Genomic DNA, 19,568 nt, shown 5'->3' with positions numbered 1-19,568 from the left:
TCTTTTATGTTGTTCTTGTATTTTGTTGTAGATCTACTTTTGTTTCTTCTACTCTCTTTCAATTCAATCAAGGTAATTCATAATAAATGTGTTTCTTTTAATTGTTGTTGTTAATTCTTTTCAATAATTGTTGTTAGATTCTATTCTTGTTATCAATTTACTATGCTTTTCTTTTGTACCTTCCAAGTGTTTGATGAAATGCTTGGTTGGATTTTAGTATAGATTTTGTTCCTCTTGGCCTAGGTAGAGTAATTGGTGACTCTTGAGTTATCTAATTCCTTTGATGATTGATAATTAGAAGTTGCTAGTTGATTTGAATACCTCTAAAGCTAGTATTTTCTTTAGGAGTTGATTAGGACTTGAGGAATCAAATTGATTCATCCACTTGACTTTCCTCCATGGTTAAAGGTTAACTAAGTGGGAGCAATGGACAATTTGTTGTCACAATTGATGAGGATAACTAGGATAGGACTTCTAATTCTCATATCTTGCCAAGAGCTTTGTTAGTTGTTAGTTTATTTTCTTTGCCATTTATATTTCTTGTCTAAAATCTTAAAAACCCCAAATATAACTCACAACCAATAACAAGACACTTCATTAAAATTCCTAGGGAGAACGACCCGAGGTTCAATACTTCGGTTTATAAATTTAGGGGTTTGTTACTTGTGACAAACAATCTTTTGTATGAAAGGATTATTGATTGGTTTAGAAACTATACTTGCAACGAGAATTCATTTGTAAAATTCTATACCATCAAAAATCCAATCATCACTTATATGGCAGAAGTATCTCTGTATCTGCCATTGGAGCTAACAATTTTGAGCTTAAGCCTCAGTTAGTCTCTCTTTTGCAACAAAATTGCAAGTTCCACGGACTTCCAATGGTAAATCCATATCAGTTCTTAGTGATAAACCCCAATTTTGTGGTTTATCTTGTGCTTATTTTGGGGGATTTTATCACCTTTTCTCACATTTATTCAATGAAATAGCATGGTTTTGTAATTCTCCCTTGATTTGTGCTTAAATGTGAAAACATGCTTTTTAGGCCCTAAAATAGCTAAATTAATTCACTTTAATTCCATTCGATGCCTTGATATGTTTGTTGAGTGATTTCAGGTTCATAAGGCAAGTATTGAATGGAAGAAGTGAGGAGAAAAGCATGCAAAGTGGGAGAACTCATGAAGAAATGAAGGAACTATAAAGCTATCAAGCCTTACCTCTTCGCACTCAATCGACCATAACTTAAGCTACAAAGGTCCAAATGAGGCGTTTTTAGTTGCGTTGGAAAGCTAATATCCGGGGCTTCGAAATGATATAAATTTTGTTATATGTTGCTTTGCGTATAGGGGCACGCACGCGCAATGTGTTCGGACGTGCCGATTGAGCACGTGACCCACTAAAGAGCAAATCGTAGCCAGCGATTTCTAGCTCCTTTTGGGCCCAATCTAACTCATTTCTGATGCTATTGAACCCAAGGATTAAGGGGGGAATGAACCAAGTAGTCATAGTTGAGTTTTCATCATGTTTTAGGCTAGAATTCTAGAGAGAGAGAGGCTCTCTCCTCTCTCTAGATTTTAGGATAGTTTTAGTTAATTCTTCTTGGATCCAAGGTTTAATTCATGTTTTGATTTACTTTTTCTTTACAATTTATTATTCATCTACTCTTCCTCTCTCTAATTTTGTATTTCATTCTTGCAATTGTTATTTTGTTGTTGATGCACTCTTTCTTCTTCTATTTCCCTTCAATGAAATTTGAAGTAATTCATGTAGATCTTGTTTCCTTTAATTGTTGTGTTAATTCTTTACATTTGATTGTTGTTAGATTTAATTCTTGTTGTTGATTTACTATGCTTTCCTTTTATGCCTTCCAAGTGTTTGATGAAATGCTTGGTTGGATTTTAGTATAGATTTTGATCCTCTTGGCGTAGGTTGAGTAATTAGTGACACTTGAGTTATCTAATTCCTTTGATTGATCGATAATTGGAAGTTGCTAATTGATTTGGATACCACTAACGCTAGTCTTCCCCTTGGAAGTTGGGTAGGACTTGTGGAATCAAGTTAATTCATCCACTTGACTTTCCTCTTTGGTTAGAGGTTAACGAAGTGGTAGCAATAAACAATTTGTGGTCATAATTAAGGAGGATAACTAGGATAGGACTTCTAATTTTCATATCTTGCCAAGAGTTTTGTTAGTTGCTAGTTTATTTTCTTTGCCATTTACATTTCTTGTCCAAAATCTCAAAAACCCCAAAATACCTCATAACCAATAATCATACACTTCATTGCAACTCCTTGTGAGATGACCCAGAGTCCAAATACTCCAGTTAATTCTTATTTGGGGTTTGTTATTTGTGACAACCAAAATTTTTGCATGAAAGGATTATTGATTGGTTTGGAAACTATACTTTACAACGAGACTCTATTAGATAAATTCTAAACCGTCAAGAATCCGATCATCACTTAGCTAAATTCTTGTTAATCTGTGACACAGTCAAGACCAATGGAGTGAGTCCTGAGGTCTACAAACTTATGCTATTTTCCTTTGCTGTAAGAGACAAAGCTATGATATGGTTGGATTCTCAACCAAAAGAGAGCCTATACTTTTGGGAAAAGCTGGTTAATGCTTTCCTAGCTAAATTCTTTTCTCCTCAAAGGATGAGCAAAATTAGAGTGAAAGTTCAGACCTTCAGACAAAGAGAAGCTGAATCCCTCTATGAAGCTTGGAAAAGATATAAGCAATTGATCAGGAGATGTCCTCCTGACATGCTCTCAGAATGGGCTATCATAGGGAATCTTCTATGATGGTCTGTCTGAAATGTCTAAGATATCATTGGACAGCTCTGCAGGTGGATCACTCCACTTGAAGAAAACGCTTGCAGATGCAAGAGAACTCATTAAGATGGTTGCAAACAACCAATTCATGTACACCTTTGAGAGAAACCTTGTGAGCAATGGGATCCCTCAGAAGAAATAAGTTCTTGAAGTTGATACTCTAAATGCCATATTGGCTCAGCACATGATCTTGACCTAGCAGGTCAATATGATCTCTCAATATTTGACTGGAATGCAAATTGTAGCTGGCAGCACCCAAGAAGTATCTCCTGATGTAGATGCTTATGATCCTGATCAACCCACCATGGAAGAGGTGAATTACATGGGAGAACCCTATGGAAACACCTACAATCCTTCATGGAGGAACCATCCTAACTTTTCATGGAAGGATCAACAGAAGCCTCAGCAAGGCTTCAATAATAATCAAGGTGGAAGGAACTAAAATAGGTTCAACAATAGACCACCATTCCCATCGTCTCAAGAACATATAGAGACCCCTAAGCAGAGCCTTTCTGACTTAGTCACTCTGGTCTCCAACCTATCTAAGACCACTCATAGTTTTATAACTAAGGTCTTCCATTAGAAATTTGGAGGTACAAGTTGGTCAACTGAGCGAGAGGATCCCTGAGACTCCTCCTGTACTCTTCCTAGTAACACTGAAGCAAGCCCAAGAGAAGAGTGCAAGGCCATTACCACTGAGGTAGAGGCCAAATCTGGAGAGAATAGGAAGGCATTGAATGCCAATAAGGAAGATTTCACTGGGCGTTCATCGCCCAAATTGGCTAAGATCCTGGTGCTAAACGCCAATGAGAATGCCCTCACTGGGTGTTCAACGCCCATCTTGGCAGCAGAGCTGGCGTTGAACACCAGCCAGGGAACACTGGCTAGGCGTTCAACGCCCAAACAAGTAGGAACTCTGGCGCTGAACGCCAGTGAGGAACCCTTCCTCACTGGGCATTCAACGCCCAACCAGACAGGGAAGCTAGCATTGAACGCCAGCCAGGATACCCCTGCTGGGCGTTCAACACCCAAAATGATAAAGGAACTGGTGTTTAATGCCAGTAAGGGTATATAACATGAGTGTTCAACACCGAAAGAGCTATCAGAGCTGGTGTTGAATGCTAGTGAAGCCACACTCTCTGAGTGCTTAATACCCATTCCAAAAATGCCTATCCAAGAACTAAAGGAAGCCAAGGCTCATACAGAGAACATAGAGGTTCCTTTGCATGAACTTCTGTAATACATGAGTTCTGATGAAGACTCATCCTCTGATGAGGAAGAAGACATTAGGGAATAGCAAGTTGCTCGGTACCTAGGAGCTCTCATGAAGCTGAATGCCAAGCTATTTGGTACAAAACCCTTGGAGGAAGAACCTCCACTGCTTTCCAAAGAACTCAATGCTTTGGTTCAGCAGAAGCTACCCCAGATGCTTCCAAATCGTGGATGCTTCTTGATTCCTTGCACTATAGACACCAAAACATTTGAGAAGGCTCTCTGTGACCTAGGGTCAAGTATAAACCTCATGCCACTCTCTGTAATGGAGAAGCTGAGAATCCTTGAGGTACAAGTTGTAGACATCTCACTAGAGATGGCAGATAAGACAATGAAGAAGCCATATGGCTTAGTAGAGGATGTCTTAGTAAAGGTTGAAGACCAGTACATACCTGCAAACTTCATAGTCTTGGACATAGAAGAGGATGAGGATGATTCTATCATCCTTGGAAGACCTTTCCTAGCTACTACAAATGCCATTATTAATGTGGCAAAGGGAGAAATAGATTTCCAACTAGGAGAGGACTACATATTGTTTAAGATGTCCAATCCAAATTCTCCCTCTGAAAAGAAAGAGACCATGGTGCAACACCTAGTGTTCCAACCCTCTCTTTCTGTGCAGAGCTTTGTAGAGCCCCTAAATATTAATTCTACATTTGGTGTTGGGCAGCCATTAACAAGCTCTAAGCACAAAGGTACTAGGAAGAAAGTACCTAAAGGCAGGAGAGACAAGAAAGTTCCAACTGAATGCCTCTCACTTGGCATGAGAGTTGTCTTCACTAAGAAACTAGTCATACTATATACAGTGCGTCGTATTCTGTCTCTAGAGCATCTGGAGCTCATTCATGAGAAGACATGAAGAAAGTTCACTGTAAAGAGAAAAATTCTGAGCCCATACTTACCTCCATAAGGAGATAACCATCAAGCTAATGACGTTAAAGAAGCACTTGTTAGGAGGCAACCCAACCTTAATTAATTATTTCCATTTCTTTTTTAATTTTTATTTTTTTCTTTAAAGTTTTTTTAGGGTCATGATCATGTGCATCAGTCAGAATAGAGACAGAATTGTTCAGTAGAGAAAACAAAACACTCTGGATGGAGTGTTATTGGAGTTGAACGCCAGTCAGGGAGCACTGGTTGTGCGTTCAATGCCCCAAATGGGCAGCATTACTGGCGTTGAACGCCAGCCAGGGAGCAAACCCTGGGCGTTCAAATGCCAGTGCAGAAGGAAGAGAATCAGAATTCCCTACCCTCTCAGGACCAGTGGGTCCCATAGCATCTTCGTCTACCCCACTTACTTTCACACTTTCCTATACACACTTCCCTATAAACCCTAGCCCTATCACATCCATATCACTTTTCCAAAACCATCATAACTCCCACCAACCCCCACTCACTTCAAAACCAAATTTCCCTCCCAATTACCCACCCATGGCCGAACCCAACCCTACCCAACTCCTATAAATACCCATCCTTCTAACCCTTCATACACACACCTCTCATACACTCATAAGCCCCATTCGGCTAAGCCCTTTCTTTCCCTCTATCTCCTTCTATTTTCTTCTTCTTCTACTCTATTCTTCTCTTCTCTTTATTTTTGCTCGAGGACGAGCAAAGTTTTAATTTTGGTGTGGAAAAAGCGTTGCTTTTTGCTTTCCATTACCACTTATGGGATACAAGGTTGGAGAATCCTCTAGAAAGAGGAAAGGAAAGGTAGTAGCCGCCACCTCTGAATCTTGGGAGATGGATAGTTTCATCATCAAAGCCTACCAAGACCACTTCTATGAAGTAGTGGCAGAGAAGAAAGTAATCCCTGAGGTCTCTTTCAAGCTCAAGAAGAATGAGTATCTGAAAATCCAAAGAGAGATCCAGAGAAGAGGTTAGGAAGTCCTAACCAATCCTATTCAAGATGTTAGAATTTTAATGCTGCAAGAGTTCTATGCTAATGCATGGTTTACTAAAAACCATGACACTAGTGTGAACCCAAATCCAAAGAATTGGAGCACCACGGTCCGAGGGAGAATCTTAGATTTCAACCTAAAAAGTGTGAGGTTGGCGTTCAACTTGCCTTTGATGCAAGGAGATCCACATCCTTACACTAGGAGAGTCAACTTTGATTAGAGATTAGATCAAGCGCTTTCAGACATCTGTGTGGAAGGAGCACAGTGGAAAAGGGATTCCCAAGGCAAGCCCATCACTAAGAAGGAGATGGAGCAAACTAGAGAGCATGCACAAGAGCCTGTGTAGCCACCTCAGCATGAGATCCCTGAGATGCCTCAAGGGATGTATTTTCCTCCTCAATGCTATTGGGATCAATGGCAAACTTCTCTTGGAGAACTAAGCATTAACATGGAGTAATTGAGGGTGGAGCATCAAGAGCGTTCCACCATCCTCAATGAAATAAGAGAAGATCAAAGGGCTTTGAGGGAAGAACAACAAAGACAAAGGAGTGACCTTAAAGAAATCAAGCACCACATTGGATCCTCAGGAAGGAGCACTAGCTGCCGCCATTAAAGATGGATTCGTTCTCTTAATCACCTCTCCTTTTGTTATTTTTCTGTTGTATTGTATTATCTATTCTCTTGCTCTTATTGCATGATCATTTGCATTGATGTCTTAAAGTTGTAAAATATTCCATATATCTCTCACCTTTCTTAAAGAAAATTTTATGTTAAAAGAATTGAGAGATACAAGAATTTTGAGTTTTATAATAAGAATAGTCAATTATCTTAACGTGGTGGCATTGCTTTTGTTTTCTGAATGTATGAATGAACAATGCATATTTGAAATTGAAATTTATGAATGTTGGATCTTGAAAGAAGGATGAAAAAGGAAAAGTATTATTGGTAATATGAAAAATCTCAAAAATTGATTCTTGAAGCAAGAAAAAGCAGCAAAAAGAAAAAGAAAAAGCATGTTGCAAAAGAAAAAAACAATATATGCATGCAAAAAAGAAAGGAAAAATGGCAAAAAAAATAAAAGAGAAAAATCCATTACTGCCCAAAAATGCAGGAAAAGGAGGGCAGATTGAAAAAGCCAATAACCTTTTAAACCAAAAGGCAAGGGTAAAAGATCCAAGGCTTTAAGCATTAATGGTTATGAGGGCCTATAAGGATTAAAATCCTGGCCTAAGCGGCTCAAGCAAGCTGTCCCTAACCATGTGCTTGTGGCGTAAAGGTGTCAAGTAAAAAGCTTAAGACTCAGTAGTTAAAGTCGTGATCCAAAGCAAAAGAGTATGCTTAAGAACTCTGGACACCTCTATCTGGGGATTCTAGCAAAGCTGAATCACAATCTGAAAAGGTTCACCCAGTTAAAGTGTCTGTGGCATTTTTGTATCAGATGGTAATACTGGAAAACAAAGTGCTTAGGGTCATGGCCAAGACTCTAAAAGCTGTGTTCAAGAATAAAAAACAACTTAACTAGGAGAGTCAATAATATCATCTGGATTCTATTTTCCTAAGAATGCCAACATCTCTGAGTTTCAATGGATAGTGAGATGGCAAAACTATTCAGAAGCAAAAGCAACTAAGTCTCGCTCATCTAATTGAAATTGAGCTTCATTGAAAACTCTAACATTTATTGTACCTTAATCTTCTTTTTATCCTATTGTGTTTTTAGTTTCTTGAGGGAGAAGCAACAGTTTAAGTTTGGTGTTGTGATGAGCAGATATTTTATACGCTTTTTGACATCATTTTCATATAGCTTTTAGTATGTTTTGTTGAGTTTTTATTATGTTTTCATAGGTTTTAGTGTTAAATTTACATTTTTGGATTCTACTTTGAGTTTGTGTATTTTTATGCAATTTCAGGTATTTTCTGGTTGAAATTGAGGAGCTAGAACAAAAGTCTGATTCAGAGACAGAGAAAGCACTGCAGATGCTGCCTGGATCTGACTTCCTTACCCTCGAAAGAGCTTCTCAATGGCTATGGAAAGCTGACTTCTAGAGCTTTCCAACAATATATAATAGTCTATACTTTGCTTTAGAATAAAAGATCCAAAACTGGCGTCCAATGCCAGCCTCCTGCCCCCAAGAGAAGAGACCAGTGCCCAAGGAGAAGAGACCAGCGTCCAAACTCCCAAAGAGTACCCCCTAGCCAGCATTCAATGCCCTAGAGGCCTCCAAGCACGTGGATCTCATCAAAGCTCAGCCCAAACACTCACCAAGTGGCCCCGGAAGTAGATTTTAGCACTAAGAAGACCGTTTTACCCTTTTATGTAATCCTTAGTCATTAGTTTAGTATTTAAGGGTTATTTTATGGGATCTTCGCACACTTTTACACCATATTTCATTTTTCACTTTGTATTTTCTATTAGTATGAGTTTCTAAACCTCCTAGGTTGAGGGGAGGAGCCCTGCTGAGTGTTGTGAATTAATAAAAGTATTACTGTTTCTCTTTAATCCGGGTTTGATTTAATTCTAAGATGTATATTCGTTCTTCAACATGATGAATAGGATGACCCGTGACAATCATCTTCATTCTTCATACTAAGACCGCGTGCCTGACAACCACCCGTGTTCTTCTTGGGTTCGTGTGAATACGTAAGTGGAAAGCATTGAACCGCCAGCTTGACTATACATCTCTTAGACGGCTAATCCACGATATCATTGGGGACTTCTCGAGACACCAGTTCAGCCGAGGTATGGGAAGATTAGGGTCTCTGTGGTAGGGGCTATAACCAAGGCGCATCATCCTCTTATATGGATGATTCGACCTTGTCTGTGGTGTTTTGAGTAGGATCACCAAAGAGAATGAACTGCAGGAACTTCACCCTCAATCAGAATGGATCCGCACTAACCCTGGGGTTTAGATCTGGATGAGTATTGGTGGCTGCTCAAACCAGCATCAATCACATACAGCATGCCATAGAAAAAATCATTCACCAATGAAGAAGACAGTAAGACCAGAGTTAATCCAGAAGGACAAAGCAACTCCAAGCCTTAACCATCTAAGGTTTAAGATTATCATTGTAAACATATCAACCTAGTTCAGATCTCACAAATCAAACCAACTCTTCTATCCTCCTCACTAAGACCTACAAGATAACCACAGCTTGCTTCGAACCACAATCCTTGTGGGAACGACCCTGACTCGATCAGGTATTACTTGGATGACCCAGTGCACTTGTTGGAATGGCAGCCAGGGTGCTGGCATTAAATGCTGGGAGGGCGTTTAACGCCCTGGATGGCACCAATCTCAAGAAGTTCATGCCTCATAGGGCACTTAGCGCCAGGCTCTCATCCCTTAAAAAAATTCCAGTACTGGCGTAACGTCAGGGAGGACCTTTAACGCCCCAGATGGAACAAATTTTGCAATGTTGTGGTGCTGAACGCGAGGCTGGCGTTTAGCGCCAGCAACGCAGATTTCAAAATTGAAGAAAGGGTTTAACTATAACCAGTGGTGAATTTCCCTCCCCCTCCCTTTTGAACGTCCCCTTTGACTGTTTAACCCAACACCCCCTCCCCCTCTCACCCCTTACCAGCTTTTCTATCCTCATTCATCCCCCACATACCAACCACCCTTCACATCACCCAATCACCTCTTATCAATCCCACCAAATCTTTCTTCCCCATTACCAATGGTCACATGCCCTTCTCCATGCAACTCCATTTAATTTCATTTCACCCACCAACCCTTCTCCATTACTCCATTTTTGCTATAACCTCCATCCATTACCATCTATATAAATCCCAATTCTCTATCCTTTTACCTCACCACCGCAAAACAACTTTTAACTTGCCTCCCCCTTCTTTTACCTACCCATTTCACTCCCCTCTCCTCTTAGGTCTTTCTCCAGCATTACCCACTCCCTTTACCTTTCATCCCTCTATTTTGTACTTCCCATTTTCACATTTCATTTCCAGCACTTCTTAATCCCCCTTATAACTGACCCACTTCCCCCTCTATCTCTACCATTTTGTTCCTCTCCCTTCATCCCAGTCTCTCTTCGTCCAAGACCCACGAGGATCACTTCCATAAGATTGTGAGCAAAACGAAGGAGATCGAGAGGTCCGATTTGATCTATAGCCGGATGAATATTCAGAGATCTGGGAGTAGATTCTGAGGAGGGGTTGGCATGTGCTATGCAACCCTATGATGGATGTGGGTGTTCTGATGGTCAGAAAGTTCTACGCAAATGCTTGGGTGACTTACAAGCATATCAAAGGCGTGAACCCTGACCCAAAGAACTAGCACACGATAGTTCGAGGGGGGATCATACAGTTTGGTCTAGAGAGGGTAAGGGATGTACTACAGTTGCCACCATCCAGAGATGACCCTTACTCTTACACTCAGAGGGTCAACACTGATCAAAGACTGGACCAAGTCCTCATAGATATATGCGTCCCTAGAGCACAGTGGAGTAGGGATGCTAGAGGTCAGCCGTACCAGTTGGAAAGTGATGCGTTAGCATCTTTCCTATCTTTTCCTAATGAATTTGCATTTGAATTGTTAAGTTTAATCAAGATTTAAATACTTTTTATCCATTATGAATGCTACTTTGAGTTTTGTGAAATTTTGTTTATTACAGGTAGCATTCGGATGGATTTGACAGAGTTTTATAGAAGAAGAGGTAGAAATTGGATGATGCTGTCAACTCTGACCTCCTTGCACTCTAACGGACATAACTTGAGATATAGAGATTCAATTGAAATTATTCTAGTGGCATTGGAAAGCTAACTTTCAGAGCTTTCCAACGATATATAATAGTATACACTTCTTCTCCAATCTATATGGCCATGTTGACGCCTAACTTGGGATTTTCCAAGTTAGGCGCCGGATGAAGCAATTACTCTCCAGAACGTGCTGCCAAGGCCACACCTAACTTCAATTTCCTGAAGTTAGCTGCCAATCCAAAGCATAGCAGTGGTCCCCGCATCCATCAATTATTAACCTTTGAAGATTTATTATTTATTTTGATTAAAACTTTTATTTTATTACAAATAGAAAAAGATATTATTTTGTTTTAGAAAACATAATTTACATTTATTAGGATTATATATAAAAGGGAAAAGTTTCAGCCCGTTCGGGCTAACTTCTCTTTTACGCACCTCATTCTACAGTTTATAGTTTTTCTGAATCTTAGTTTTCTCTCTGAGCCATGAGCAACTAAACCTCCACTTTTAAGGTTAGAGCTCTATTTATTGTATGGATTGATACTATTACTCTTCTATTTTAATTACTATTTTGATTTCGATATCAAGAATTTGTTTTTGTTCTTCATCTTAAGGATTTGGGTAGATTGGAAGAATAAGCATTATTCTATTTGAGTTCTTTTAAACCTTGGAAAAGCAATTTACATGAACAACAGCTTGAAAAGAATTTCTCCTAAATCTCTAATTATTTGGACTTAACAGGATATGTGACATATAATCCTCTTATATTTGGGTAATTAGGGTTTCTGTGGCACATAAACTAGAATTGAACTTAACCCTCTAATTGAACTTAAGTGACCAAGGAATTAGCGGTTAATTAGGTTAGAGGAGACTAAATTGCTAAGAAATTAGGGTTTAGTCATTTACAGTTTGCCATGAATTGAATCTTACATGATTAAAATAGTTGGTAAAAAAAGTTAATCCAGAAGATAAATAACTCCGAAACCTTAACTGTTCTCTCATATAATCTTCACAACATGTTTACTGCTTGCTTTCTAATTCTTTGAATTTACTGTTTAATGCTATTGAACTCTCAAAATCATTTTCTGTTTGTCTGACTAAGTAAGTCACTCAACCATTGTTGCTTAATCCATCAATCTTCGTGGGATCAACCCTCACTCCCTGAGGTATTACTTGGTACAACCCGGTGTGTAACACCCTACCACACAGAGTCTTATTCTTAAGTCATAAAACTGAGGTGGCAAGGTATTACGACCACTAAAAATAAAAAAAAATATATAACATAGTTGAAAAAGTTTTATATCTAGGATCCTTTGAAGGAAATTTTAAAACAAAAGTCGTAATGCTCACGTAAATGAAAACTTGCATACAAAGAAACGTAAGATATATGTATATGAATAATAAAAAGAGAGTGTCAAAGATATAATTAACAAAGCTTCCAACATAGTTCACGAAGATAAACTGGCCAGAGCATATAGGTATATATATACATATATATGAGAGAGTCCCAAAATGACCCAAAGTAGAAAAATGACAACCTGTTTCTCCGAGTCAACCTCTAAGGGGGACAAACATAAAATACAAGGTGGAGAATCTATATACATACATAAATATAAAAAAATATGCCCTTGAGTCCCAAGAGTTCTTCGCTTCATCAGAGTCTCCAGAATACAGAGTGGTGCTTCTCAACCTGCATCTTAAAAACTACAATATTGTATGGGATGAGAACCGGGGTTCTCAGTATGGTTAAGGTGCCCACATATATAATGAATAAGGTCCTAGGAAAACCAGAGGCAATCCTAGAACGCCGACACTCAAATTATAAAACTTAAAGGAATAAACTGAACCTTAAATTTGGCAAAACTTTCTAAGGTACCTAAGTCAAAGTATAACCCTAACTCTGCAGTTTACTTTCTGTCTCCTTTAACTCTAACCCCTTGATTTCACTTTCACATAACATAATTGATGGTAATCAGTGGCTAAGAGAAGGGGCGGTTGAATCTTAGCCCCTTTTTGCTGAATATTGATTTCTTCCTTTTTAAAGAAATTTCAGGAGATATTTTTGTTTTTGTATTGTGCCGAGTTGAGAGACACTTTTGTTTTTGTCTCCTGATAACCAGAAACTGAGAAAGGAGTAGAGAAGAAGAATTAACACCAGATATATCCTGGTTCATCCACTGGGTGCAATATGGCCTACATCTAGTCTCCATCACAATAATGATGGAATTTTACTATGTTATCACAACATTACAAACACCAATTTCTCCCTAGGATCTACCCATTCCTATTTGAGACAAATCCAGATTTTACACCCAATCTGAACTTGACTAGGACTCAACCCTAGCTTTCAACCACAAAGTGCTAAACCAACTTGCAAGTGAATTCCCACAGGATCATGAAACACAAGAGACAGATGTATAAAGAAACTCTGAGACATCTATGGCTTTTTCTATAATATTGATCACTGTCTTTTACCTCACACTGGCTTTTCCTTACAAATCTCACCATGTTTGCCTTTTTTACCATGAGACACAGACAGACAATGCTAAGAAAAAGAAACTAAAATGAAACTCATTGAAAGAGAAGAACTCAGGAAGCTTGGGTAGCTGTGAGAACTCTGTGCTTTCACTTTCTCTCCTTGATCTCAACCCATGGCCGTTCACCCTTAATATATAAGGGGAAGCTTCCAAGGTTGAAACCGGCTCTACCAAGAAACTTCTTCTCCAACCAAAAACAGCAGCGGTTCGGATAAAGAGAAGAGAGAAGGAAAACCAAAAACCAACATGCATGTACCTCTCTCAATCCTTTTCATCAAGCTTCTTCAATAAGAGCCTTTGATCTTGACTTTGGCCCCATGAATGGATTCAGACCCTTGATGAACTTCTGACCCAGGACAACTCTTTGTTTTCCATTTTTGGTTCTTCCTACGTGTAGCTCGGCGGCTACTTTCTTTCTTTGATGAACAAAAATGGAAGTGAACTTTTGCAACTGATATCCTCCTTTTTGATAGAGGCGGATCCTTTCTTTTCTTGGTATCGAAAATCTTGAAACTCTTCTTCAAATCTTGCCTTCAATGGCAAAAATCTTGCCATGCTTACTTCATATCTGTCTTCTGAGATGAACTTCACTAGCCTTTTTTCATCCTAGACTTTTCTTCTATTAGGCTTCTGATGACTTCTTCTGATAACTTCTATCTTCTTCTCTGTTGATGTGATATGACCGAAAAGCAAACAGAGAGGAGAGAGAAGAGGCAAAGCTTTCAATGCACAATAAACTCAATTTAATTTTGAGTTTCAGTTACCTATGCATGCTATTAACCAAATTGAATTTTGAATTCCAATCACAATAGGGAGTAGGTAACCGAACCAAGCAATAAGATCTTTAAACCATTACTTTCTTTCTTTTCTCAATTCGGATCAAGGCCTTGTTGGATCAAGAGGAGAGTTGTCTTAGGCTGTGCACATGTTTCTTGGCCCAATATGTTTACTATCCCATTAAAAATTCAGCCACTTAGAATGAAATAATTTTGTATAAAGGCTGAACATATTTTAATCACAGTGGGCTTGATTCAATTTGGCCCAATAGGGAATCTGCACACTAACAAACATATTAAACAAACAATTGGAAATAATTTAAACACTTAATTTCCTAATTAATATTTTAATAATGTTTGATCATCATTTTAATTGGATACAAGTTTTTCAAACTCAACAATAATATTCTGTATATTTTACCACTTACTATTAAATCATTGTTAACCAACCCTTACCACTGACCCAACCAGTCACGGTCTATGGCCTAAATCAAACCAGCTCAGCCTCTGGCCCATATAAACTCAACTCGGACTCTGACCCATTTCAAAATAAAACATCATTATTATCAGTCCACCACCAAAGTAATCAAATAGAAGGACAATCACAAACACAAGCAAATACAAGGCAAACAAATTTAAAGAACAGTTACAACAAGTATCACAGTTACCAGTTATACATAATCTATCAGTTAGGCAAACCAAAATAAGTATGCACACCCAAACAAAGCAAACAAATGCAACATGATGCATAACTGTTTTACTGGCCATGAGCTCATGTGTTGGTCATATCGCCAGAACCCAACACATCTGGTAGCTAACCCAGACATTTGTCTCTAGGTTGGCATCTCCAAGAGGATCATAAATGAAGGAGAGTATCTTTCCACATCGAAGGAGTGTGCCTTTCCTCCTTCTCCTGGAGGATATACGAAGGAGAGTGCCTTTCCACATCGAAAGAGCGTGCCTTTCTACTTTGCAACCAGGAAAGAATGTGGGGAAAAAATACGAAAGAGAGTGCCTTTCCACTTTTTCCACATTCTCATCACGACAAGAAAGGGAATCCTCTATCCTCAACTTGCCATCGGAACACATTTTCAAGTTAACACGCAAGCGGGTTCACACCCAGACCTTGCCATCTCGACGATTTCGGCCATACACAGTAACATCACAAGTCAAACCTTACCATTCTAAATTCATTAATCATACATCATCACCCGTTCTACACTCAACCAACCCCAATTTATCCTTCCAAACCTTTCTCCACTTCCAAGTGACCTTCTTTTTCATAGCTTAATATCGTCACTACACTTAAAACTAATTCTTAGGGTCTGGAAGAGTAAAAACAGAAGTTTAGAGGTTCAAAATTATGTTTTAAAATACAAAACTCGCTTTGCTAATTTTAGCGGTCACGTGTACGCGTGGGCCACACGTATGCGTAGGTGAACTTTTCCATGCTCGTGTACACAAGCGCCTTGCTTGCGTACGCGAGATGCCCAACCCAAAAAGGTTGGTCGCGTCGCGTGCAGTGGTCGCGTACGCAAGATCTGCAGATTGGCAAAAGTGTTGAATAGTGCAGAATTTTCAACTTTCCACTCCAAACTTCCAACGCGCATAACTTTCTCGATTTAAAATTTTTCATCCGTTCTTTGAACGGCATAAGATTCACGGACCCAATTTTCATAAGAAATAAATTTGAAACAATTTGGGGGTCTGGAAGCGGAGTTATGGCTTGCCGAAATTCAAAAAACCAAGTTTTCACCAGAGACTTCTAAACCTCTATTTCACCAATTTTCCTTTATCAAAACCAAAGTGCTACATTTAAAAATGACTCTAAATATACCCAACACGACTTCATTTTTAATCACAACCAACCATTCCTCAATGTAAACCACTTCATTCCACGAATTCTCAAATATACAAATACAATTATCAATTTATTAACATTCATATGTTCACATTCAAAATCCTCATCCATTATCATCAAAATCATCATTCATTAATCCATTTTACTAACATCAACCACATTCGCAGCAATGAATCATTAATTCAACTGTACCTCATCATTTTAACATACATTAAAAACTAAAATCATTAAACATGCTCCAAACACATATTCAACTTATCCTATAGTCATCTAGCCTATGTTTTCACGATATCCTACATATTATATACGAGAAACCAAAATTATACCTTGGCCAATTTCTCGATAAACCCGAAACACCTTAAGCATTCCCATACCACAAGTTTCCAAGATTCCAAAACCTCACCAACGATACCCGGCTTCCAAAACCTAACCTCAAGCTTTCAATTCCGCAAATTGGCTCCAATCCTCAACTAATTTCAATCTAACATCATAATATTCACTATAATCAACATAGAGTTCACTAACTCAACGCTTCACAAAGAAATTGAGGGTTCTTACTTGACCCACAGCTCCAATGAGCTAAACCCAACAATACACGTGAGTTAATTCAAACCTAAACATCGAATTCAAGAAAAATCCAACATGATTACACATTGAATTCAAAATTTGGAGAGGAGAGAACTAGAATACAGAATTACTTTTCTTACCTAATCAATGATTGGACTTTTTAGAGCTCGTCGCGCTAGTAACGTGGCCACAAACGGTGCGGCGATCGGAGCTCCAAATAAAAAGTTACAAGGATTTGAATCACCACCAAGGGTTTTGGAATTTAACATGCTCTCTCCCTTCCTCCAATGCATGCAGCATGTTTCCAGCCTCAATTGAGGAAAGAAGGGCTGATGCCCTTCATTTATATATAAGTGGGCTTGGCCTTGGGCTCATTTTGGGCTTGGCTTGCTTGGTTCGGCCCGTTCGGCCCAATTTTGGGCCAAATCCTTTAAAATTAATGTCAAAATTCTTATTTTAATTAATTCTACCTCATTAAATCATAAAATTATATTTTATGATTTATTTGATTAATAATTAATTTATTAACTAATTATTCACTAATTACTCGGGGTTTACACGGTGCACTTGCCGGTTAGTTTGTGGACTTTAAATTTCGTACCAAGTTTTTGGTACCATTGCCGGGGATTAACTGTGATTGACCACTACCAGTTATTTGATTGCCTAGATCAGATAATTTTTCTTTTTGAATTAATTTTCTTTTGTTAATAAATTCTAATTTTATTTTTTTCTATTTATTATTTAGTTTTGTTCCTCTCCTCCCCTATTTTATTTCTTTTATTTTATTATTTAGTTTCAATTTTAGTTTCTTTTTAAAACAAAAAAACTTTTGTGCTTTTTCTTTCTTTGAATTTTCATTTTTTTCTCAATAGCTGTTTCTGCTTTAGTTTTAATTAATTTTTCTCCTAATTTTTGAAAATTGTAGTATTTAGTATTCATTAATTTCTAAAATTAAGTTTGGTGTCCCCTGATTATTTTTATATTAATTTTTCCTCTTTATTTTTTTATAAATTTCGAAATTTTCGTTCCAATTTTGCTTCTAATTTTCGAATTTTACTGCTTTATTTATTTAGTTGCTTTATTTTATTTCTTTTACACAGGTTATCTCACTGGAAATTTTCTGCACTATGGCGTAGAGATTTTTACTTTCTTTTGTTTTCTGTTTGTTTATGAGTAGGAACAGGAACAAGAAACTTCTTTTAGATTTTGATCCTGAATAGGAGAGGACCTTGAGGCAGCATTTGCAATAGGCTAAAGTATACAAAGCCGAAGAGAACCTTAGGAAAACGTTTGAGAAGGAAGCTATGGCTGCTAATAGTGGGAACCCGAATGCTAATGAGCAAGAAAGGAGAATGCTAAGCTCATATACTGCTCCCACCCTGATTTCTATGGGCATAGTATAGCTGTACCTGCCATTGGAGCAAATAACTTTGAGCTTAATTTGCAGCTAATCACTCTAGTGTAGCAAAACTGTCAGTATCATGGACTTCTACAGGAAGATCCAAATATATTTATTAACTTTCTGCAGATCTGTGACACTGTGAACACAAATGGAGTGAATCCTGAGGTTTACAAGTTCATACTCTTTCCATTTGCTATGAGGGATAAAGGAAAGAAGTGGCTTGATTCTCAGCCCAATGAGAGCCTGGACACTTGGGACAAGGTGGCCCATAGATTTCTGACCAAATTCTTTCTACCACAGAAGCTGACTAAGCTAAGGGTGGATGTTCAAACCTTCAGGCAGAGAGATGGCGACTGCCTCTATAAAGCCTAGGAGAGGTACAAGCTAATGATCAGGAAATACCCTCCTGACATATTTTCTGAATGGACCAAGCTGGAAATTTTTTATGATGGCCTCTTTGAAATGGCCAAAATGTGTTTAGACAACTCTACAGGTGGTTCATTGCACATGAAGAGGACGCCTAAAGAAGATCTGAGCTTATCAAGCAACTTCCAATAATGTTACAGGAATTCAATTAATCTCAGGGAATGATCATACCTTATCATCCAAGGAAACAGACCAGGATACAAATGCTAGGATGAGAATACCAAGGAAGACATCATGAGGTTGTATTGAACTGTCTCGAAATGCAGAACTTTAATTGAAAATTGATTGAAAGAAATCTTCAAATTTTGCTTGTTCCTCTTTATTCACATCCAAGTGTGATAGTCTAGGTCCCTAGTTTTCATCTTCATCATTCTTAATTGTATACCCGTCCTTTAAGTTAATCAAAAAGAAAATTTTATGATAAGAACAAGAGTGGAGTTATTTTGTTAAGTAAGTTCTGAATGTTTGTGGTAGGGTGATTAGTTAGCTAAGTTGGTTCACCAACAAGGAAAGAAGACAACTATCTATCCTGAATCCTATGCTTGAAACACATCCTAGGAGACTAACTAAATAATAAGATCCCAATAAAAAAAAAGAGAAAGAGCAATAAAAGTGAAAAGGAAAGAAACACAATAAGAAACAATGCTAGGCACCAAGGGTTTTAAGATTGAGGCATGTGTCTGTGGTGTTCATGTGCAAGGGATATGCTTCGATGAATAAGCTCTTAGGGGTGCCTCATCACTTGGTAACTTGGATTAACTAATCCGGGATTATCAGCTGAAAGTCCACTATCAAGAGTGACCCTTGCTACAAAACACTTAGTAACCCAAAGAAGTGCTGGACACCAAGGTCTCAAGAAAGAAAAATAACAAATCATGTGTCTGTGGTGTGTATGTGTGAGGGAAAGAGACTTGAGGGAGTAAGTCCTTAGGGGTGTCTTAACACCTAGCACCTTGAACCAACTGGTTCGGGAGTGTTGACTGAAAGCTTATCATAAAGAGTCGCCCTCTTACAGAGCACTTAGCTAAAAGAAGAATGCAATAAATCTTGAGAAAATAAAAGAAGGAAGGATCAACAACTAGGAAGTCTCAAGGGATGTAAGTAAGCAAGTGTTCAAGGGCATGATAAAGGCCTGAAACCTGGTAAAGGAATGAACCTAAGTTGCTATGCATGAAACCCCATAAACCAGGAATTTTACTTTTATATTGTTCATCTTGTTCTTTCATTCATTATTCCTATGTTCCAGTACTTGCTTAAGGACAAGAAAGCTTTAAGTTTGGTGTT

Source organism: Arachis hypogaea, chromosome 9 (genome assembly GCF_003086295.3).
Source record: "Arachis hypogaea cultivar Tifrunner chromosome 9, arahy.Tifrunner.gnm2.J5K5, whole genome shotgun sequence".
Classification (NCBI taxonomy): domain Eukaryota; kingdom Viridiplantae; phylum Streptophyta; class Magnoliopsida; order Fabales; family Fabaceae; genus Arachis; species Arachis hypogaea.
Note: the sequence above shows the minus strand (reverse complement) of the source record.